The sequence below is a fragment of the Stegodyphus dumicola genome, chromosome 5 (assembly GCF_044657685.1).
Source record: "Stegodyphus dumicola isolate Sdum_Otavi_A_Nest chromosome 5, ASM4465768v1".
NCBI lineage: Eukaryota > Metazoa > Arthropoda > Arachnida > Araneae > Eresidae > Stegodyphus > Stegodyphus dumicola.
In genome coordinates this window covers 50,983,925-51,010,340 of record NC_140772.1, presented here as the reverse complement: position 1 = coordinate 51,010,340, position 26,416 = coordinate 50,983,925, and the positions used below count along the sequence as shown (strand labels likewise).

General features: G+C 33.4%; 1 protein-coding gene across 3 annotated transcripts in view; it reads right to left on the bottom strand.

The window, feature by feature from the left end:
- LOC118180954 (atos homolog protein A-like) overlaps window positions 1–26,416 on the bottom strand; it is a 213,122-nt gene that overhangs the window by 91,264 nt on the left and 95,442 nt on the right. The window contains exon 1 of one of the 3 annotated variants that reach the window (XM_035350033.2): window positions 4,862–5,042. The exons of the other annotated variants lie outside the window; for them this stretch is intronic. The gene's annotated coding sequence lies outside the window, so the exon portion shown is untranslated. Of the gene's footprint in view, window positions 1–4,861; window positions 5,043–26,416 lie in introns of those variants that run through there. 3 annotated transcript variants of the gene reach the window in all.

The window sequence follows — 26,416 nt, the reverse complement described above, 5'->3', positions numbered from 1 at the left end:
ACGCTATATTTTGTTTTTTAATTATTTTAATTATACCTTTTTTTAACTAATTTCACCTCTTGAAATTTTATAGGGGAAAATAACGCAGAGGGAATTTTCCCATGCATTTTACGCGATTACGGAAAATTACTTAAAAGGAGAACGCAGCATATTAAAAAGCGCATTTAAATAGGAAACACTGTTGTAAAACTACTTTATTCCACATTTTCAAAGAAGTTATTAATTTCATCAATAATCCTTTCATTTATACACTGAAAGAACATTTACATTATTATCTGTGAATACAGTTTACGTTGTTGCCATATATCAGTTTCTAAATCGTATGCTGAAAGTAGTTAGGAGGGAATATGGAAGAAGAAGCACGCAAGTAAATGCAGTTAATTATTGACTTAAAAGGTATAAAACCACGATAAAAAATATAAAAACTGAAACTGAAAGGAGAGAAACTTCTCATTACAAGAAACATGTCTTTTTGTGACCTTGACCATCCAAATTTCTCTTCTACAGAACTGTCGGATGGACTAAAAAAGGCGTCACATTGATGAATTTACATTTTATAGGATCGTGTAATCTCATATAGGAAACAGTTTGTTAAAAATTAGGGATAAATTATAACCTTAAATGAGATATTACATTAATCCAGTTTCACGTATACATAATTAAATCTTTAAGTTTTAAAATATTAGTGCATACTTAATAATAAATAATATAGCAAACTGGAAATATAACGCTGGCCTTACTTATGATGAAAATAGGTTAAAATTTAATCTGTAAAACTTGCAAGCTTCCTTTTTTTAATTCTTAAGCAGTTTCAGTAAATTCGTAACTGCTTAAGAATAGTGACATAAAAATTTCAGTAAATACTGACATAAAAATGTAAAATAAGTTTGAAACCTTTAAGTAGAATTCAGAATAAAAGCATATGTATAAGTGATTAATGACAGAAATTTCCTGACATCTACAAAAGGAGTCCCAAATTCATCTACAAATGTCTTTCAGGTGTTCAATGTGCATAAAACACAAAAACTTTCTTTCCCAACTAGAGAACTCTAGAAAAGGGTACAACTTATTATTTTTTATCGCATTTAAAAATTAGAGTTAAAAATGTATTTTATTGTCGCTTTTATATGAAGATTTCGAGTTGTTACAAATATATAAAAAGAAACTTTCTTCATTATGATTGGCGAACATAGATTTCGAAACTGATTTTGAATTCATACATGAAATCTAATAAGGATGAACGAAAACAGCCCAACTTCAATTAAAACTTGACTCCGATGTAAGTAAGTACCCATGACAATGTAAACATACTCCCATTATAATCTATCACAGATAGCTTCCAAATCATGAAAAAGCTGTGCAGAATTCAAGAAAAATATATGCTTGGACATAACGTTTTAAAAACTGTGCCGATTTTATAACGAAGCAAGCACTTATGGATTAGGTTAGGTTAACTGAATATGGCAAAGCTAAAGAGGTTCATTGGGGGGAGGGAAACTAGCTCGCATTCACATTGCATACAGAGGAATCCACGAAAACCAACCATGGAGACAGGTCGTTCTGGGATCGCACCTAGGTAAAACTCTCGGTAGTCAGCGATCTTAACTATTCGGCAACTGGTAAGCTCAGCATTCTCGGAGGCTATTTAATTTGAACATTTGAAGAGAATACCAAAAATGATTAACAAACTGATTAAGAACGAAGACAAGAGGAAAATTAGCGCAATATTTAACACTGAAATCAACAGCAGAGTTACAGATTAGCATTCTGAGCAAAAAAGAGTTCCTATAAAGCAGTCTACTTCAAGGAAAAGTCCTTTACACTTCTTAATATTAAAATAATGTATCCAGCTTGTAAGTCATACTTGAATTTAGGCTAACCCGGCGAGACTACAGTTCCTTATATAATCAAAGTAACGAAGCTGCATTTGCGACTAGAACATTTAGTACTATTGTAAGAAATTAACACATTTAGTACTACTGTAAGAAGGTGAAAAGAATACTGCTTTCTAAAGGGTGATTGTGAAATTTTTTAATTTTTCGCTTCAACTAATTTCACTTTGGCAGTGATCGATATTCCCTTATTTAATTCAGCCCGACTTCGAATTCAGGAGAAAGCATGGATATTCACAGTATAGTATAGTGGCTTTGCAACATGGTGGCATGCTCTTTGAGAGGTTGTCGGTAACGAAAGACGGAGATGAGATCCTAGGACTGGCATGGACGAAAGACTTGCTGCCAACCTAAAGGTACCAAAGGCTTTAGCCACCGTTAGGTGTTCTGTTCTTCTTAGGCGTGATGAATTCGTCTGATCTGAGTTGATATTTCAAGATCAAAAGGATACGTAATAACAACATTTATCAATTATTTTAGATAATTAACTCAAGGGCCACACTGCAAGGATAGTAACAACGTGAAGAACATAACTCATAAAATATAGAATTTACTAAGTAATCCCAATAAACATGTGTTTCAGAGCCAAAACTGAAATTTCAATAGAAATGGAAAGCTTATACTAATAATGCAAGCACAGGTAGAAAAAGAAAGCAGACCAAACAGAAAAGCACAGACTAATGAGGACATGTGGCATCGACAAGAAAATAACTGGTCATAAACAGTGACGACAGTCACTCTTAAACGCAAATCAGAGCTCCATTGTCAGGAAATGGAAAGTAGAACTCCTTCGCTTCGTGTACAAATGAATGAAATAAAGTAAAAAAGCAACTTTCTTATCTCCAGACATTCTGATCCAAGCAAGAGGGAGAATGTGGTAACAGGTGGTTCACTTTCAGCAAACGGAGACCGAATCTTACCCAAAATCAATGACCGAGAGCTAAGATTCAGACAATGGCTTGTCGACCAGTCCATCCACTCTTTTCGCAACTCTAGAGGATATGCAAGCAAATGAGGTGAAATTGCAGTCTCAGGATTAAAGAGTATTTATTATTTCGGTGGAAGTTCATTACACCATTTTTCATAATAAACTCTCTTTGGCTTAAGATATGGATAAGCAGCACTAAAGCGAAATAATAAAAGAAAAGAATAAGAACTATATAAACATAGGTAACGATATTTCAAGCGCAAAGCGGCCAGTCACGTCCCTGATTTAAGCGAAAATGCGAAAAGAAAAAACAATAAAACATACGAGAAGAATAAGAACTTAACACTTCTGGTAAATGTTTAACATCTGTTCAGTCATCCCATTGCAAATCAGTTTTTAATATACTCATGAAAAGCAATAAGTTTTAAGACAGCAAATAAAAATAAATTTAATTCATGGAATGGATTGGTTTAATATCTTTCGTTAATTACGACAAGGCAAGTGTGCTCTTCTAACGAGCAGAGAGCAAAGCACTGAAGGGATATAAAAGGCCCGTATGAACTAAAAAGTCCTAATTTTATTGACTTCAAAATTGAATAACCACTGTTTAAGAAGGAGAACTTTGATTAACTAAACGAAATTTAATGAAAACAGCTTAATCGTCAGGAAAGAATTCTAAAGAAATTCTCTCTTTTCCAAATTTTTTTTGGCCCAATGACTTCAAGGACATGTTCTTAGCAAAATCAAAGTCGTATCCATTATTTTCTAATTACGAGGCATACTCCTTTATTTTATTTTCCCAACTGCAAATTTTCATCACTATTATAAGTTTTAAGGAAAATCTGCTTTCATTATGTGTTAAGTCGCAGTTTATAAGCACGTCTTAAGAAATTAGTGATATGCGCGTTTATCTATAACAACAAGACAGTTTCAATTTCGCTTTCAAGAACAACGAACCATTTCAAGGTACTTTTATGAATTCTCTGCAGTGGACAATTCTTTAATGCAACAAATTCAGATGTTTTATCGACTCATCTCATTTTATAGAACCAGTCCAAAAACAGAGATTAAATTTTCTGGACAGTGATCTGCGAATAAAATCAGGAAGAATTTAAAAAATTAATTACACAGCATCTCCTCCTTATTTGTAGCGCACGAAATATAATATTTCAAACCAAACATTATTCGATTTTTGAAGATAAAGGGACCGAAATTACCAAACAGACGGCCGATATAAATAATGCCAGTGGTCAAATGACCACTAGTATTATTTATATCGGCTGCCTGTTTGTTTGTAAGAAAACCAAAATATGACAGGTCTCTGATTTTCGAAAGCATACAGCTGTCCTTTATCAAAAGTCAGAAAGGTACTGAAAAGTTGTTTATCATGAAAGAAAAAGAATGGTGGATATTGCTTGAAGTCAAACCTGTAACTATATCCAAGTAATTTCTATCTACAGCGCTATCAGTTATATAAAGCGTGATTGATCTTTTAACCTACAATGTAATCTGAACCAATGATATGCAATTTTCATATCATTGATTTTGCTTTAAAAATTTCTTGTTCTATAACTCCTCCCCCGCAACAGAAGTAACGAGGTAGGCTTAAATCTTCCCCCCCCCTTCCCCGAACGGTGGGCACTATTTTGTCTTATTTTCGACATCGGCCATTTTATTGTGGAGGCACTTAATAGGCGGCCACCTTTAGCTCCTACGAAGGGACGGACAGTTACAACCATGCCTTCTCCGAGATTCAAACCCGGGCCCTTCAGTATCGTAGTCGGCTCCTCTAACCACTATACCATCTGAAAATGGCTTTCAGTACTTTATGAAAATGACTGGGCTCAAATCTAATATTAGCATCAGCACTCAACTAATATCTAATAAAACTGAAATGGGATAGCAAAGAAAGAAATCGCTTAATAATACACACATCGATATTATTCAAAACCACTAATATATTTATTGTTTTAAAAATCCTAAGCTTACAAACACTTAATTTAAACATGCAGCAGAATTCAAACATTTCTCGGTAACATACCTGAAAATTTCAGCTATACAATCAGCTTTTCTGGCCTGGCTTGACTACGACCAAAATGAGTAGGGCTACGCTACACCAAGCATATGTTTCCTTTATCATTCGGAAATATATTCCGACCACAGAATAAAATGATTTCTATACTCGTGCCGTGAGAAAACACCACGGCCCTGAGATCCTGAAATGCGATAAATATAGAGTAAAATGAAATAAGGCGCAGAAACTTTTTAAATCCATTAATGACATCCAACATCTCAGAAAATTTATTCTTCAAGACTTATTCTCGCCTTAAAAGGTAGGTCAGGGGCGTAAGTATGAGTATTTAAGAGGTATAAGGTACGCGACGATGAAACTAGAGGATAATTTTTTATAAACACTGGGCTCTTCATGAGTGCCCAAGCGAGTAAAATCTCAAAAATAGATAAGGGTTGGCTGAAAGGAGTTTTCTGTTGTTTACCTCACGTAAGTAATGATAAAAATCAAGAAAGACCTTGGGAAATTGTCTCCCGATTATAAAATCGCGCCGACAGCCTACAACAGAAAATCTAGGCATACTTTTCAATTACAAATCCAAAATTACAGGAACTATTGTTATAAATAAAACAAATTTCTTGTTCTATAACTCCTCCCCAGCAACAGAAGTAACGAGGTAGGCTTAAATCTTTTTTTTTTTTTTTTTTCCCCTTCCCCGAACGGTGGGCACTATTCTGTCTAAATAACTCGGCGAGATATCAGAAAGCACTGGTATACCTACATACTAGTTTTTTCCTTACTTTATCAAAAGACTTCAATACACAATCGTATGCATTATAATTCTTTAAATTTTCCTTTAAATTTTAATGAAGCAAGATAATAAATAAATCTGAAAAATAGAAATATTTACCTGTTCGAAGCAAAATTTTAGTCCAGCACCTTCATACTCTTCATTTAACTATATATTTTTTTTTCAAAATGCACATTCCTTGCAGAGCTCTGCTTATATTACAAAAGCAGTATGAAAATGAAACGCGTAATATTTCAATATTTTAAACTTATTTAACAGCATATTTAAGTGCACCTAATACATAACAAAAGTACCTCAGCAAAGCCGAGAATCACATAAAAATGAGGCCATTCACATCAGTATTCAACAAATGTTTGCGGAAGCAGTGTTCCCGAACTGCTCCCAAATTACTACAAGCTGGAATTACTATATACCCGTGCCAGCGTTCCCAAATTTCATTCAAGACTGCGAGGCGGTAAAATCTACAAAATTCTACAAAAGACCCGAGGCGGTAAAATCTAGCTATAATCTTTTACCTTAATAACCCAAACTAAATGGCTTCTTCAGAGTACGGCACGTTACAACACGTTCTGCTCCATTTCGAAAACAAGAGAAAAGCCATGGCTATTTCATGTTTTCAGTTTGACATGTCGGCTAGAAGACGCCTCACTCATTTGTAGCTGTTGGTGCATAAAAACACTGGCACACAAGCCTATTTCATACCATTACACCCTGAAAACACCCAAAGGGGCACTACCTGCAGAATACATACCGATGTCACTTTTCTGGAAAGCGGAAGAAAGTATGATGATAAAGAGAAAAAAAAACTGCAAAACAAACTCTTACGCCTTCCCGCCTAAAACAATTTATTCCACTTCTTTTTTAACATACTCAAGGGGGAAAGGAATGGAAATATTACTTCATATATATAGTCATCAACCAATATTTATGTCTGCTAACTCAGCGGAACACTGATATTAAATTAATAAAAATTCTATCTTACCTAATTTTACTCATTGTTACTATATAAAAAAATTTCCTTCTAAACGAAGATGAATTAAATAAACAGTTCTAGATTATTAAAAGCAGATGAAGCAGCATAATTTATATTTTTCTGTTACATTCCTCTGGTGAATGCAAAAGCGCATAAAAATGTGGGGGGGGGGACAGAAGGAATTACTTTCACTTAAACACCAATATGTTGTTAAAACAAAGATGTGAGCCACTTCGAATTAAGAAGGCAAATAACAATTTCAATTAATTGCAAAATAAATTATCCTAAATTGAACTGGAGATAAAATTTCAGTAACTAATCTTCTTTGTGACAAATCGACTATTCGCAGCTTTTATGTCTAAAGAAAATCATCTAAACCACCAAACCGCAAATTTCGCCATTACATACATTTATTTTTCACTGAGAACAAGCAAACTAATTTCTAATATCCATCACTTACCGACTTCCTATATTTCTTGATATTCTGGAATGTTTTAATATCGTCTGTCTGCGAGAAAGCCTTAAAACATCTTCTTATTTAAAGAAGATTACGGGTATCCCAACAAAAGAGCTGGATTTAATACCCCCAAAATATTGCATTTTTAGAAAATGGAAAATACTTTTACACACTTAAAACACGTAAAAGTTCCTATTTGAGAACGTGATCTGACCTGGCGAACGTTGGTATTTTATCACTGCCTCTTCATTTCGCAGGTTTATTGCAGCTTAGACATGGAGCGACACGTAAAGGAACAGCAAGTTTTGATAGTAAAAATTCCTCATAAAAAGGGCTAGTATTGTGAATGGACTGTTAGAAAGCTCTTGGACATGAAAGTGCACCTAATATAAAAACATTTCGTAGGTTGATAAAGAAATTTAAGGACACAGGTTCGACAGCAGATATAAATCACCCAGCCTGTCTGCTGAAAACATTGCTATTGTGAATGACAACATTATAGCAAGTCCCAAAAAAATACGAACTTAAAATTCTAGAACGACTAACAACGAAAGAACTTGAAAAGGAAGTTCAGTGTGTCACAGCTGCCTCAACAGGCAGATGTGAAAAAGTGATTACGAATTTTAGTGAAAGAGTGCAGTGCTGCAGAGCAAGTCGTGGAAAACACATAATTTTTATTCTTAAACCGGAACATTTACCTGTTGTAAATATGTAAAAATAAAGTATTTTATTGGGCGTATCAAATCAGGCGCTTTTGTTGGGACATCCTTTATGATGACTGATATCATATTAGTGTCTCGATTGGATATAACTCAAATTTTGTTTTTCATTTTTTTAAGGATTAAATTTTAGATTAATCCAATCTCTGCAAGAAATCTATCCAGTCCAGGTTCAACCATCACAATGAACTGTTACTTCACTAACACCATTGTTGTACATGATAAGTACTCCAAGAAAAAAAAAAAAAAAAAAAAATACAAGAATTCATTTATTTACTAAGCTGCTCAAGGACAATTTACTGTACTTGGCAAATTTCTAAGTACCTGATACATCAATGAGCGGCATCACACTGATAATTTCTTTAAATCGAGAAAAATATATCCAATTGCATCATTAATCCAACGAATACTTCAGTGTGCATTACAATCACTGAATGCCAGAACTTCGTATAGTATAATCTACTACCGTCACCGGGCTTAGTTAAGAAATTATAACAGAACTTTAAAAGCAAAATAACATTCTTCTGTGCATCCCTTTACGAAATATTTTTGATGCGCTTACTCAAAATTTAAAATCTCATTAACAAGAAAACATTTTGAAATAAATTGCTTCTCCAATAGTTTTTCTCTAGTCATCTCAAGGAATCACATAGCGTACATACGAGACTCGAATCGAAACGTCCTACGCATGTACAGTGCACAGATTTCTATGCCCACTACAAGAAACAACTTATAGTGAATTTTCTCATGGCGATCATTTTCCTAAGATGAGTACTTCTGAAAATATTTCTGAGAAAATAAATATATGTCGATATCGAACATCATGTCTGGACTTTTGTGCTAATACATTGCATGCTGTTCGTGGCAACCATCGTTTTAAGACGAATTGAATATCGTTCTATTACGACGGTGACCTCCGCAAAGACCAGAACCGTCTACAATCCCGAGTAAACTTACAGAAAGTTCACTGCACTAATAATCACAGTGAGCTGTATTCTGCTTTTTACACGAATGCCTATTAAAACTATTAATTCAAAACAGCAGTTTGGTAATGTGTTTATATATATACACGGATACATTATTAGAAACTGTTTTTACACGACCATATGATGGGGTTAAGACATTAAATAATGTCGACGTGGTTTCATTTATATTTTAATCACTAGAAAATGAGCACATCTTCATAACTGTTCAATTAACATAACTAAGAGGCACTAAGAATTAATCTCGGAAGATCACTATAGGAACTACGAACGGTAACTGAAAATAATTACATTAATAAAGCCCACGTCAGTAGTTTAAAGTGCATAATTTCCAGACATTGCAGTGGGATCCAAAGGCCCCCAATCCAGACGATAACATAAAATAAGGGCTGGGTTAGGCGCATTTTACATTATTCAGCGACTGCGCCATTTCACCCTGTCCGATAACGCTTCGCGAAAACTTCATCAGATACACTACAGTGCGTCGGTCTGCCTTTTCATGGCCGCAATAATGAAAATAAAGCAAACAACAGTGTAGACGGTGCAGTTGGGCGTATAGAAAGGTTTCGACCGGAAAACGTTCGTTAATCGAAGGCCTTAAGCGGTCCGATTATTATTGGACAATTAAACATTTCTGACAAAATACTTCTATGTGAAATACGTATATTTTTCTTTCGCTAAGTTAACTGCAGAGTCAATTTATGCACGACCTCGGGGAAAATCGAAGGTACAGCCGTTAAACTATATAAACAGTTTCATCAAATTACATGGCCCACTACCACTTCAAAAACCCTTTCGTATGTAATGAATTAATGTTCGTTAAAACAACGAAAAACAAAAATACGCACTAATTTTTCTTGTATATCATCTTTCTCATATATCATAATTACAACCAGTATACAAAATAGTTTTAAGTGTAAATTTACGCCCTGCGGTAACTACCTTTTAGTACCTACAGTTTGACAAAAATTTATTGACATTAAAACAGCAAGAAACAGCTAAAAGTATCTGGTAAAGTATTGAATCTCATTGTTTTAAACTTTCCTAAAAATGTCTTTTAGAACTTGCGTTTTACACTGGTTCCTCTCTTTTTTAATCGCAATGCTCCACAGCAGTCTTTATATTAAAACATCAGTAAGCAAAACGTCTTCCTCCTGTTTGCTCGATATGCAAAAACATGACGCCATCATCTATCAGCAGAAATCTTGCGCGGATTTTCCACGAGTTTGGTATACTGTTCTCATCAAAGTTTTTGTGAATTAAATGAAAAGCAGCATATAAGCAAAATAATAATACAATAAAATTTGCAATTTGGAAACTTCAAACTACAATCTAATGCCTCCCTTTAAAAAAAAAAAAAAAAAAATCTATAACGTTGAATAACTGAAATATATTTTTAAAAAAAACTATCTTCTCCGTCACAGGAAGACATAGTGTCAAAATTTTCCTTAAAAAAAAAAAAATAGTATTTATTTTAATTAAAAAAAAACTAAAACAGAATGTCACATTTAAAAAATTTTAATTGACAACACCTACTTGGAAGACAAGAACACAGCTGTAAGAGATGAAAAAACACATATAATTTAACTGTGGCTAGGTAATAATGTAATATCTGTTTAAACGTGATTTTATTTATTTTATTTTTTGACCAAACAAATTCATGTTAATAAGAATCAAAGCATGCCTGAGTACTACCATAGTATATTATATGATGCATATATCTTTGTAAAGAAAGCTGTTGGCAAGTATTATCCTACACAGGAAAATGTCCAAAAGTATTTTTAAATAAAAAATACACTCATTCTTCGCTTTCCTTGTTAAATAATAATACTCAAAACGGAACCCTTTTCTGTTAAATAACATTAAAACTCAACTCAAAAAGATATTCAGTCTTAAAAACTACGACGTCTGTTTCTGCATTCTTTTTGGATGCAAATTCTATAAATAGAAAAATATTAAAATACAAAAAAATAAGCTATCATTTGAATAAAATTAAAAAAAGAAAAAGGTAGGAATCACTGCATCTACACATTACTACAAAATTTCATTATTACCTTTTGATTTGACCGTATTACCTTTTGATTTTATTTTGCACGTAGACGTAAAAATACAAAAGATTTTGATTTCGGTTTAGTTGATTATAGCAAAGCACACTCGAGCTATTTGCCTAAAGGAAGAGATTTCTTCATGGAGGACTTTCTAACAGAAACTGGCTCGTACACGCGTTACACACAAATCATCCAAGCAGCCAGCCCATTCGCCTGGAATCGAACTCGGTCGGAATTACCATGTTTAGCGATTTTAAGAACAGAATCAGATATATCGCAGCCGATATTTTATGACTATTACAGATGCATGTTTCGTTTGTTACATTTATAATATACTGTAATGCTTGTTCTAAATTGTTATTAAAAAGCAGATATAATGACTTTTTAAAAGAATTCATTTTGTAATATTAATGAGAACAAACTTTTACAAGATTTTATGAATTATCAATTGGCAAGAACGTGATTCCCCGTTTCTAATCTTTATTCCTAAAGGTCACGATTTTCTAGCTCCTAAAAACAATAGCATCTCATCGGAGCCTTAAAAAATAAAAAAAGGAATCGAGTCATGTTCGCCTTTAATGTAATATAAAACATTGGATTATCGGGATTTTAATCTGCAATGTTTAATTTCAAGGACAGAAATTAATGCGTTTAGAAACACATTTAATGACCCCCCCCGAAAAAAAGAACTCTAGAAACTAGCACAAAAGACTGAAGTTTACTAGTGATTCATCTCGTTCACCCCTGTGATCTTTCTTTCACTAACTATTAAGGTATTCCATATCATTAAGGAATTAAAATACTAAAAACTTGCGCTTTCTAAAACCACTCAAAGCTATGCAGTAGTAAACGGTGGGAAAAACTTTTCATATATTGTGTTAAAAATGATGCACCTCTCAGAGTGAATAAATCGCTGTTTTTCGAGGCCGACGTCGAGGACGCTTCACGCGCCACCTGGTTGGGGTTGCACCAACCTTGGGATACATTTGATTCTAGTGTCAAAGTTGCTCAATGCGACCCAATCCGTATATGCATGAAAGCGCATAACAATCAAACGGGAATTTAAAAAAAGGAAGAGGAATAGGGGTCATTTGCAAAACAAAAGGGATTAGACTATAGGATTGTCAAGAGATGTATTTTTTTGCAAAACAGTGCTCAGCAGGAAAGCGAAACAGCCCAGCCGAAGAAAGATAAAAGGTTGGTTCGTTTACCGCTGAACTCACCAATTGTCATACTCAATTATTTCAAACACAATGCACATTTATTACAATGCATATCATAAGCTTTCATCAGTGCAAATTTGTGAAGAGATTAAACGGGAATAGCAAAGAATGATCCAGCCATCTAATGTAACTAAAGCAAGAAGCAACAACAACAAACAAACAAAAAAGGTCAAAGGCAAAATTATTTCTTTTTTAACAAAATAGGCTTAAATCAATAGGAAAAAAAAAAAAAAAAAAAAAAGATCCTGTAAACGACCTATTATAAAGAGAGATCCTGTAAACGACCGCGCTCATCAGTTGTGACAGGCTATAATTACGAAATGGCAATAGTTCACCTTAGTGCCAAATCCTGACGTTTAAATGGATTGACTGAATGTCAATCCCCCCCCTCCCACGTCTTTCACGAAGGTTTGCTTTTCGCTTAAGAACATACTCCAAAGAAACATTTGTCATTATAAAAAAATCCATTTCTTTAAAAGCTGTTCGCACTTTATCAACGAAATTTTCAAGTAAAAGAATTTAATGGAAGCAGTAATCCCATGATCAGTTTTTGATGATAAGTGCAACTTCTTATTCATTGTACAAATCCAGCATACGTCACAAAAATTCTCATATAAAATTTATCCTTAGTTGCTGCCCTCTTTGTACAGTGTTTTATTATAAATTTTATTTAAATGATTTATTGGTTTATATGAAATAACTTTAATTTTGACATCAAGTTATAATACCAGTAAATGAAACGATAAATATTCCTAACTTCCCTTTCGTACTTAAGTCTATTTAAATATCAAATCCACACTTCGATAATTTATATTAGTATTTGATTTCAAACAAAATGATTCAGGATATTGAGATGAGCAACCTGATCGAGTTTGCTTGCCGCAGCACATTTTCTACATAGAGTTCAAATGCGCTAAGTGGACATATGTATGGACATATGGCTCCACTACTCAAAACAATTGGAAGCATATTAAAAAAGTATAAAACAAATTTATGAGATAAGGTATGCAACTACTTTTTGGAAAATGAAGATAGGAATTAAAATTAATTAAATTTAACAGATCTTAATTAAAAGCTTTAAGAAAAACCAAATTAAAAAATTGTGACATTGCCCTTTTATTATCTGAGTTACCGAACTTCTCCCCCCCCCTCCACCAACAAGGGCGAGCTCTAGCTGTTTACAGGCGTTGTCCACTACTAAGGCCACATGCGGTGGTCTCTGTATTATGAAGGCACCTAATTAGGTGGGCCACCTTCCCATGAAGGGACGGACAAATTACATCCACGCCTTCTCCGGGATTCGAACGCGAGCCCTTCAATACGGCAGTTAAGAGTCACTAAATTCTCGTCTGGTCAGGAAGTTACCGAACTAAACAACTTACAGAGAATATCTGCTCTCGATAAAGAGAGAATACTGCCAAAGTGCCTAACAAAACGGCCTAGGAATTATTAATGAAAAATTATGCCAAACAAAAGTCTGCCTTTAAAAAGTTAGCATAGCATAAAATATATATTTGAAATATGACCTTAAAAAGTGAGCAAGATTGCTTAATAAAGAAAAGGTTTTTCTCGTCACTAATAAATTTTTATTTGTCTGTTAGTTACTAATAATAGATATAAATCTGAAACTCCATCAACAGAAACAGCCCTTTATTTTCTAACAGTTTTCCTTTCCCAAAGAGTTATGATTACATTTGTCGACAAAATGGCATCACAAAAAAATAACCTGTAATACTTTATGACCTATCCGAGATGTACGAAAAAAAATCGTATTGTTGCCTATTGTTCTATAGAAAGGACGCCCGTATTGTTTTACACAATCCACGTAACCTATTGTATGGAAGCTATAAGTTCTAAGAAAACGGTCAGAAACTATTTAAACGTCGTTCACTGCAACCTAACACATTTTCTCTAAAATCAGTCACAATAGAAGAATAAGCATTTGAATATCACGAACTACAAAGTTCTTTATTAAAGCGAAATGGAAATAAATAACTTTACACGATTATTTAAGTTCACATAACATAAAAATATGTGATTTTCATTTTGGATATAAAGACGTCATTACATTCGTAATTATTTTTAAATGACTGTAACCTTGGTTACAGTCCACACAATAGGTTACTGGTGGCTAATAAGAAAGACAAGTTATTATTTTAATACGAGCTGACAGAGTCCTATGCTTTTGAATGATTATACTCATATTATTATTTGTGAATTATTCTGCTGTCAAATCATACGACCACAAACTATATTATAATTGTTATAATTTTATAGAATAAGATATTGAATCGTAACGCTCGATAGACTAATAATTAAAATTGGGAACAGGATTCAGTACAATTATATTCTACAACGAACTTAAAAACCGCACTACTCATTACGTACAGCTAAAAAATTACGTGCCTGTGAGCATTGGAGACAGACGAACAGTAATCGTAAAACTTAAAAGTCTTGTTCTAATTAACATAACATATGAAAACAAAGATGATTATGTTGTGTTGTAATGTAACTTGTCAGACAAATAACATTGGCAATACGAGTAATATTGTCCCTGTCGTTGGCATGAGCCTTGAGCGCCATGCAGGTAACTACGCTTTCGCTGAGTTCCGCCCTCCAATTTTGATGGAGAGTATCCCTATCGGACAGGTCCGAGGGTCTCTCATTCCCAGTTCCCTTACCACCGACCTCTCGAGAGAACTTTCGGATCGCCGCATATTAAAGTGCCCCACGCCGCACAGACACTACACAAAACATCTATGCCTTTTCTGGGATTCGAACCCGGGCTCTTCGGTACGGCAGTCAGCGTCGCTAATCATTATGCCGTCCAGATGATAAAAGTTATAGGTTAAGTTGATGACTAAGGCAAAGCATTTCAGGGCTACTCGCCTAAAAGGCTTTCGAAAGAAAATTAGTCTATATCCACTTTACATACTTGGAAAATCATGAAAATACCCTTGGTGATAGCCTGTTCGTCTAGGTCTGAACTGGGTCGAATTACCACTGTTCAGAGGCGTTATTCACTCGCCCCCTGGTGGACCAAAAGATGATTATCAATAATTAGTATACACATGCTAGTTTGATTATTTTGTCGCTGTAGGTGATATAGTGGTTAGCGAATGTCCTCTAATAATCCGAACTTCAGGATGCGGTTTTGAATTACGGGTTAGACTTTATTCATTATGTGTGTTCCGTTCCCTTTTCGCGGGTGTATTATCGGGCTACCTATCTGTGGTGCACTATGAACAACGTTCTCGGAGATGAGACGCCTAAATTGCTGAAATGTTAGGTCATTCTTGACCAATACTTAAATGGCAAGAATACGACCACTTCTGAATAATTATTTTTTTCATTATTTAAGTTCTCAGTAAAATAGGCTAAGGTTTGCCTCCATTGTTATTTAATTAAGCTAAAATTATAAAGCACAGAAATGGTATTATTATTACTAAAAAAGCAGTGCCTAAGAGAAGACTTCTTAATCTGACATGAATACAGTGCAAAACACATCATTAATTTTAGTATCTGTTACAAAATAAATTTAAGGAAAAAAATATTGTTTACTAATAGTCTTTTAGTTGTAATCAAAGACTTTTTTATTATTATTTTCTAGCTACAATGGTATTAAAATAAAGGAAAGCTCTGCAATACTAAATTCATCTTGATCTACCATCTTAAAGGAATTGTGCTCCAGCTATGGTTTATGTCTAATAATAAGCAGCACATCTTTTTTTCTTCATGTTTGCTATTTCGGTATTTTTACGACGAGTAAATGAAACAAAATGAGGGATTATTTAAGCTCCAGTTACAGGCAAATAACCCACCGCTAGGCTATATAAAGAGCACTTAACGATATTCACGGTTTCGCTACAGATTTTTAACGTTTCTCGCACATCATGATGACTTTTTCATCGCTCACAAGGTCGAAATATTCGAGAGAGGGGATACAAAAATAAAACTAGGTCAACAGGAATCCAAAAAAGCATGGAAGACAGAGGTAAAGACTTAAAAGAGGGGAAAAAAATACACAAGGTATCGCATTTTTCGTTGGTAGTAGTAATAATAGGAATAGGCATAAGCACCGAATTTGACGAGCTATGTCACAGATTTTGACTGAGAACACCGCAAAGGAGGATTCAAAAATCTCTCAGTTTTCTTCTTTACCGCCGACTTTTCGAGTGTACTTCGTATCAATGGACTTTCGAATGACTATACAGGCAAGGCCTAACAGAACCTCAGTCATGAACTGAACCTCTGTCACTCATCGCGACAGCTTCAGCTGGTCAATAAACTGATCGGATGTTTGAATTGACCACTTTGGTAATATTGGGCTCAGTAAAAGTTTTCATTTGTAAACCTGCCATGCATCTGCTAGATTCGAAGTAGGTGTCACACTTCGACAGCAAGTAGTTTATTTCGGCAACAAAGGACCTTTCTGATTGCCCACAAAAGCATTCCTTCGGTGACACGCAGCAGACAACTATTTGCCTTTGAATAGATGCTTTTCGTGGTAAACTTAAGAATAGAGGGAAATCAGATAGCATTTACATTACACAGAGGGGAAAACTATGAAAATAAGCTTTCAGCCATACATTCTGCTATCAGTGCAGAAGAACTGAAAAAATGGGGACGAAACTTTACTAATATTCAGTGACTGTATACAGTTGGCTGTTAGAGGCCATACTAGATTCGAAGTAGGTGTCACACTTCGACAGCAAGTAGTTTATTTCGGCAACAAAGGACCTTTCTGATTGCCCACAAAAGCATTCCTTCGGTGACACGCAGCAGACAACTATTTGCCTTTGAATAGATGCTTTTCGTGGTAAACTTAAGAATAGAGGGAAATCAGATAGCATTTACATTACACAGAGGGGAAAACTATGAAAATAAGCTTTCAACCATACATTCTGCTATCAGTGCAGAAGAACTGAAAAAATGGGGACGAAACTTTACTAATATTCAGTGACTGTATACAGTTGGCTGTTAGAGGCCATACTAGATTCGAAGTAGGTGTCACACTTCGACAGCAAGTAGTTTATTTCGGAAACAAAGGACCTTTCTGATTGCCCACAAAAGCATTCCTTCGGTGACACGCAGCAGACAACTATTTGCCTTTGAATAGATGCTTTTCGTGGTAAACTTAAGAATAGAGGGAAATCAGATAGCATTTACATTACACAGAGGGGAAAACTATGAAAATAAGCTTTCAGCCATACATTCTGCTATCAGTGCAGAAGAACTGAAAAAATGGGGACGAAACTTTACTAATATTCAGTGACCGTATACAATCGGCTGTTAGAGGCCATACAACAATGCGCGACTGATCACGATGCAAAATAACTTATAAATATAATTACTTACTACATTTAAACGCAGTAAAAGCTAAAATAATTAATCTTAGTACAACAAAGATTTCTGTACTACAGAAGCGCTAAAGAAATGTTAATATTTCATACATCATTTGAAAGAACAATATCAAATTTTGTGCATAAAAATATTAGCAGTAAGCGAGCGAAATTTTGGAAACAGAACTTTTTCAAAAGATGCTCGATATTCAAACATACTACAATAACGCTTATATCTAACATTACGAGAAAAGATGCGACTGCAAAGCATGGCCAGGAACATTTACTTTATCGCTGGTTATGTGGCCATTCCGTAATACTCATCCCTTCCCTTAGGTAGATAGGCTTTTAGGTTTCACTTAGAAAAATGCAGTGTAGCGATTCTACCAAAAAAATATATATATATAATTCTAAGGATTCCACAGATGGAAATTATAGCTTTAGTGAATTCCCAAGTCTTTAAATTTGAAAATCGCTGATATAACCCAAGACGGAGATATCAGACTGGCGGTCCCCAAAGCAATTTTATGCGGCCCGCGAAGATATTTCAATTATGTACTTGTAGCATTTACGGTGATACAAGTATTTCAAGACTTGAATTATTTGGAGTCCGAATTCATATTGTTTTGATTACAATTAAAAACGAACGTAAACAACCTCGCCAAAATATCTATAAACTGAGATAATTCATTTACAGTGTGATTTAAATCTTATCCAAAGACTTCAAAATAGAGAACTGATTAACGTTTATTGGTAACTGTCAAAAACTTAGCAAGCTCAGTTACGAATTTTTGCGCTAAGCTTTGCTAAAAAAACGCTTTGTTTGGGAATGCATGAAGATAGTTTCTAGTAATTTTTCTCCAAAGTACAGATATTATACAAACAAATTGTTACGTATACACAAAATTTAATAAATAACAGAAAGAGACTGAATTGTTTATTTGCAAGTTTTCTTCCACTTTCTCTGAAAACTAAGAAAATTTCAGAATTTGATTTCAGTTTATATTAAATTATTTAATGATTAATTAAACATATTAGAATTATTTAAAATAAATTTCAATCTGAAATACTAATATATTCAGCTGTCAATATATTTGAATCGCAACGTGTAACCAACAAAAATATCTTTAGATTTTTGTTGGGATGGAAAATAAAATGCAAATTTGAATTTTTCCCCTTTCACTTTATTATTGTATACGTAAATACTTAGTTAGCGAAATAATAATTTAAAAAAAAATGACATAATTTTCTCTCTCTTATAAATATAAGCAAAGCATAAATAAATGGATAAATTTAGCTACACAGTACAAAGTCTGTAATCCGGGCGTACATTATCCGGAATGATCTATAATCCGGACCTCAAAGCCACAAACTTTACGCATGCGCGTAAAGAATGCGCATACATTACACATGCGCGTAACGTATGTTTTACGCATGCGCGCGTTGAAAGAAATGTTTAATAAAGTAAACAAATAAATATTAAGCTTTTTTGTAAAATTTGATATCCTTTAGATCATAATTGCTCTTTATTTCATAAATTACGATTTCATAATTTTAATTGTATAATTTTTGCATGCCATCTTACCAGATTTAAATTGATGATGTATAATCTGGAAAAACTCCTAATCCGGAATCACCGAAGTCCCGACGAGTCCGAATTACGGACTTTGCACTGTATATATTTTTAATAAGCCTCAACTCAAAAAAAAAAAAAAAAAAAAAAAAAACTTTGCGTTTACGCTAAACTAAGTTATTGCGAAACCGGTGGGCGGTAAAGAAATTTTACTACCTACAGAGTGGGCAGTAGGTATAAAAAGGCTGACCTACCCCTGGGCTAGATAATAAGGAAAAATATTTTTAATTTCCATCGCTATTATAAGATTCCCCAGCACAAATCCCTTTTTGCAGAAACACGGAGTTGTTACCCGCTAATTATAATCACTAGTATCATGAAAGCTGAAATTTTGGTGGAATATTTGCGATTATAGGAAGTGTTTACAGTCGATCTTTCGCAAAACGGCAAATTAATCACTTAAAAAAGCTGCGTTTCACCTTTTTTAAGGTAAATGCGGGTTAATCTGCTTTGTTCAGTTTGTCACTTCTTAGTGACTATGGAGTCTCTCATCAATCATCCGTCATCTTTAATCTGATACAGTTCAGCCACGCTCAATCTCAGTTTTCTCCTACTGAAATAAACATTTTGTTTTTCGGCCGTGACAAGTTCCGATTCGCTGCAAGCAGATGAAACAGATAGCATCGCTATATTAAGAAAGAAAAGGGAAGAAAAAGAAAAGATTCTTGAACCTATTCAATATGAGGTTACATTGTCAACAATAAGTGAAGATGGAAAACACTTCAAACACAGGAATAGAAATTTCCGGTTTCAGATGTCGACCTCGATGCAGTGTCAATTATTGCTTAAAGCTGTATGGATTTCAATCACGAAATGCTGATATAATTCTAAAAGAACTATACCATGAAAATAATGATTAGATTTTTATGAATCTGCAGTCTCTACACATGATAATTATGTACACATCTTTTAAGGGGGCTCATACACCTTAAACCCCTTATGATCTTCGAATATGTGACTGTTGCAAGAATTGGAATATTTTATTTATTTTAAAAGCAATTACTTCCAATTTTTTACAGCTGACTACATAATATAGCTGCTTTAGAAACTAGTAACCAGCATGTTCGTGTTGCTACAAATATTTTTTGTAATTTAATCCGCTTTGTGACAAAATATTTCGTCATGTTTTCACCTTGCGCGCATGATATTTTAAAAATGGCTAATGGTACGTACTTGAAATTTCATGGAATTCTTTATATGGGCACTATTTTCTAAGTGAACCAAAAATTTGATGAATATTTTAGTATTAAAAAAATTTATACACGAAAACATTACATATTTTTTTAATAAAATACATTTTATAAATTCAACTCCAAATAAAATAAAAATTTAACATGAAACTCTTAGAATTTGAGGTTCACAGTAGTTTCAAAATGTTATAAAAGCTATATATTAAATATGGAATTAAATTATGCAAGAGAATGTTTTAAACTGTGCGCGCAAGGTGGAAACTTGACGAAAAATTTTGTCACAAAGCGGATTAAATTATAAAAATATTTGTGGCAACACAAACGTCGTGATTACTATTTCAGAAAGCAGCTATATTATGTAGTCAGCTGTAAAAAGTTGGAAGTTATTGCCTTTAAAGTAAATAAATTATCCCAATTCTTGCTACAGTCACATATTCGAAGATCTTATGAATTTTAAGGTGTACGAGTCCCCTTAAGTCAAATCTAGTTGAAATATAACAAGAAACAGTAGTCTTTCTTCATGTTCCACCTTCACTGCTCATTTCCATTGGTTAAAATTATTTCTAATCATAACTGAATAGCTCTATTGGACGTATGTTAATCGAATTGCATTCAAAGCCTTCATGTTAGGAACACAATCATTCAGATTACTTTTATGCGTAATTTGATTTACAGCTTAATAGAGATAATTTTTATAAAATTCTGTAACAAATGCCAACAAAGATTTCCAGTTCTTAGTATATTCCTTGACGATATAATCTTTCGACAAATATTATTAGCCTTCGATACAATAATTTGACTTGAATTACTCATGTATGCGTGCTAAGCAGGAATACTTTGAATATAGTTTCTACAAGCTAAAGAACATCATCCAGCAGCTACACCAAATGACGTGACAAATTAATTAGGGAAAATTTATTTTTTATGCTAATTTCAGCAGCTAACATCATCAGTAAAAGTAAGAACTCACATGCCTCATTTTCTGATACAATGGAGCACTGCTTATACGTTTCTCGTTTATACCTCTTTTACATTTATATGTCTTTTCATCTTGTTCCCGACTCAGTCCTACTTATTTTAACAGTAAAATATTTCTTTTATACGTCGTGTAACTTCGTTATACGTCGCTTTTGCTTACTGCATTGGTTTTACATTTCGCAGTCCCAACGTTCAAGTGTTTTTCCCAAAAATGGGATAGGAGAAGGAAGCAAAGGCATTAGACATCACAATCTGGTACAGGAGTTGAAAACCAGTTCATGATTAGAGAGGATTGCCTGGATGAAAAAATAAGTACGATTTTTTCCTTCTGAACAGGACGCTGAAGCAGAATTAAAAGCTACAAAACTGTCCCGAAAGCGAAAGACAATTTCGTTAAAAGATAAAATTCAAATTTAAAAGAATTTGATGAGAATACTGGTTCGACAAAAGTTGAATTAGCAAAAAAGAAACTGGATATTCTTGTAACAACACTAAAAATGGTTGTTTATGATGGAAAAAATGTTGACGAAAGAGCAGAAATTTGTGACAGTCTACCTCAAAGAAAATACGTGTTCAAGAAGGAAAGATTCCTAAGATTGAAGCCATTTTTCTAAAATTTTTCATTCAGTGTCGTGCACCCAATATTCCAGAGAATGGTCTAATCGAGAAAAAAGTGACGATGAAAATGATGATAAAACTGTGATTATGGATGAAGAAGGCTGGAAACTACTGGGATTAGGAATTAGATATTCAAGTTGTTAAATAAATTGTTTAAAATATTAATATCAATTAAATATAAATTTAAAATATTGATTTTAAATTTCTTTGTACAGTTAATATTTTAAACAAATCAAAAACACAATAACAAAATTGTGTAAAATCAGCAGTAGGTTAATAGAATCAAAATTGCGCGGCTAATAGAAGTCCAACCTCTCTTTGAAGTGTACTATGGCATTTATTCTTCCATGTAATATAGACACGACAACAGTTCCGCAGCTAAATATATATATATAGGTTTGTTCCCCTTGAAAAGTCAACTAATTTCCGATCAATGACAATAATTACATGTTTTAATTTTTCCTTTTACAATTGAAATATTATTCTTCGTGATGATTTAACTCCAGTCCCCGTTAAAACATTATTAACATTTTGTTTTCAAATTACTTCAAAACACCTTTCAAAATATAACTTACCAGTATGGATGCACACTTTTAAAATAATTCTACTTTAATTAAACTTAGGAGATAATATAATCAATTAATCAATACTGTTTAGGAAATAAATTATTATATATATATATATATATATATATATATATATGTTTCACATCGTAAATTAAAATTTCGTTTGTACGTCATTTGTGAATGGTCCCTTGAAAGACGTATAAACGGTGCTCCACTATAAAACAGTACTTCAAAATAAGACAATTTTTTAAACTTTAGGAATATCCTCCTACAGAACATAAAACCGCAAATCTGGCGGGAGGGGGGGGGGGGTTACATCCATACGTCATAACATCTTAAGAGTCACTAACTAGTTTCTTTAATTTTCTGCCAACGGTGGTAGAATTCAAGTTCAAAAGTTAGAGGAAGGATAGCAAATTCCCTCCGACCTCAAAATGAGAGAAGAAAGATAAGGTAGGTTTTTTGTTTGTTCGTTACAACTTTATACAAAATTGAATATGTAGCAGAAGATCAATTCAGTGTACTACTGCTTTATATGTAAAATCAATGCCCAAACTTCTTTTAAAGATTCCAAAACCAAATATTCATTCTTGTATTATCTTCAATGAACAATAGGTGAAAAATGCTTCGCAAGCTTTTATACATTTGTTATTTTCTTTTAAAAATTTCTCCTTCACCACACCGTTGACAAAATCTGGCGCTAATATTTTGTTATCAGTCATTCATGTAACAAGCATAAGAATTACAATTTTTTAAAAAAATATACCATGAAAATAATGGTTAGATTTTTATGAATCTGCAGTCTCTACACATGATAAGTAGGTACACATCTTTTAAGTCAAATCTAGTTGAAATATAACAAGAAACAGTAGTCTTTCTTCATGCTCCACCTTGTACAATTTGTAACATCACAGTCATTTGTACACTAAATGGAAACAACAATTTCAAGTTTCATAATCGTCAATATTTTGAAGGTGACAAAAACTAAGAAGTGTTACTTGAGTCACAAGCATTGAAAACAGCGCAAACGTCTAAAACTTCTGGATAAATTTAGTACAACACGCAAAGTGCTTGTTATAAAATTCCGTTTTTCAACTATGGCTATGAAATTTTAATTTTACATTCGCACGCAATTCCATACGTAAATACATTTTACTTAGAATATTTTAAATTTCATAAATACTTAAAATTTCATAAATAATGAATATAATTTGGATTTTTTAATCATAATTTAATTATGGGTAACAAAAAATTATTTCTAAAAAGCTAACTCTATCATCACTTGTCTAAAATCAAAATTTAAGTTTAGCAGCCAGCACGTTTTAAGACCACTCTTAGTTTTGCAGTATTTTTAACCTGCGTGGCATGTTCAGCGATAGAATATCATATGAGAGAGCGATAGTAATAGAGGATATTATTATTAGCTATAATCGATACAGGATGACTGTATTCAACGTAGCAGGAAATACCTCTTAACAAGCATCTTTGGAGCCCAAAATACTTCCATTACATTCAGTTGATTATACATGTATATATGTAAATTTAAAATAAAATAATTAAAATACTTTTTTTTTTTTTTGAAATCGTATATGAAAAGTTTTCTAATTATATATTTCATTATACAATGTTCATAAAAGACTAACCCAGTTATAAATTTGAATACTATACGCGTAATAGAGTGTTGGTTCAAGGTGACAATTAACCCTTTGAAGGGCACCGGTATGTAATATATACCGGTTGTTTGTCAATTTTTTAACCTCCGTAAAAATGCTAATTTTTCTACACCAAAAGCTACAATCATAAGTGTCTAGTGTTTTCTTTCAATTCTAAATGGTAGTATCACCCTATGAATGCTCAATATTTTGCATTTATGAAATTAATATACCTCTTTGCAAGGTATCATGTTGGAAGATTCATAAATTCTATTGGAGGGAAAGAAAAAATTCAAAATCTGCAAATATATGACGTACACATGCTGAATCTTATATATTTACTTCATTTTTGTCAGAATTGATAATTATCAGAAGATTATTTATACGATTTTAAAACAGGTATATAATATATACCGGCGCCCACACTGAGGGTAACACGCCAATAGATGGCAGCACCAGTTTTCTCCTTTTCTACTCTGTGACATGACAGAATTTCTTTATTATTATAACAGTTTATGATGTAATAATTTTTCATGATTAATTTATAAGTCGTTTGGGATTCAATATAATGCTGTTATCACATCTATAGACGCGCGCGCTTACCCGGGACAATTCCGAGAAACGAGATTCTAGTAGTACGGCTTTAAGCGGCAGGCTTCCGAGAAATGTTTCGTCTAGCTAGGAGGAACCTGTCCCGGCTACGAGCAACATTTTAAAACTTTTCCCAAAATGTTCCGGCTGGAGACGTGTTCCTCGAACGTTCAACCAATCAGACGAAAGGTCAGCTTCTGAAGGGTCACGGGTAACTTTCAATATGGCGATGGCTCTCACTGTGAAGTGATGGACGGTGGAAATAGAGGCCGATTTAATTATTGCTGTTTTGTTGTAATACAACTGCCTGAGTCATTTTTTTAAATGTGTATATATTCATTAAATATATAATCGTGGAAATTTCAGAGTTGACAGTATTTTACGACGTTCTTGCATTTCGGATTTGTTTACAAATTGTTCGTAGCCAAAAGTTCGCCAAATTTGTCGTATTTCGTGCTGATCGTGTATTATAACACTGTTATATAATAGAATTTTATTTCTTAAATTTGAATAATTTTTTTAAAATCCGTTTGTATATGCGCGGAACTGCATAATCAGTGACACATTTTAAACAGCATAAAAGATGCATAAAAAAGAAAAGCATAGCTTATGTAATAATGAGAATACTCATTAAATTTGTCTATTATTTTCATGTTATTAATGAAATACTTTTTGAATTATAAATACATTAGAAACTATACTTTTATTGTAAATGCTACATATTGAAACATTGAAAAATGTATGGATTTATTATTATGCATGATGAAAAACATTTGTATATACATTCATTAATATAAATCTTATTCATTACATTAATACTAATAAATATATATTAACAACTTCTAAAACATTGCATCTCTCTATCTGTATGTAAATATATGACTTATTAGATGTGTATATATATATATATGTATGTATGAATACAAAAATGAACATTGCCAAGAAGTTTATTTGAAGTTACTTTTAATTCAGATAACGATTATGTAATTGGAAGCAACTATAGTTATCAGTTCTTTGCAAATTATTATGGGTATGTAATAATCAGTTGAAAAATAATTGATGAGTATTTGAGTACTAAAGAGTGTACACATTTTGTTATTGGGTTAATTCATAATTATATCATACGTATGATCTACGTAATAAAACCATGACTAATAAATAATAAGAAATGTAACAGCTGTGCATTTATAACATTTGATTACTTAAAACAGCGCACAACTGATTATCACCTTCATGTCTGTTTACATAATGAATTGCACTTTCCAATTAAGTGCACGGGCCTACTAGTGGCCGAAGCGTCGTTGAACACTGGTAGTTCTGTCTCAGGTTAGAATGCCACGAACGGGCTGGCTACATGACGTTTCCTTGGTTTGCCCCATTTGTAACTGGTATACGAGCCAGTTTTAAAAAAATCTTCTACAAAAGGATCCCTCCTGTTGTTATCCCTCGAGGCTTTGCGGTAATCACATAAAACCAACTGAGCCCACCAGCGGCCGAGCGGTAAAGTCGCTGAACACTGGTAGTTCGGTCCGAGGTTCGAATCCCGCGAACGGGCTGGCTGTATGGACGCTTTCGTGGTTTTCCTCATGTGTAACGTGTATACGAGCCAGTTTCCCTTAGGCAGATAGCCCTAGTGTGCTTTCTGTAATCTCAATAAACCAAACCATAAAACAAACTCATGATGTGAACACCTAATTTCTAGAGTTGGTATAATTAATGTGTTTTAGGTATATTACCGAGTGTTCTATTAGACAGTAAACAACTCGCACATGTTTGATTGCTCATGTATTCATATGCTTTA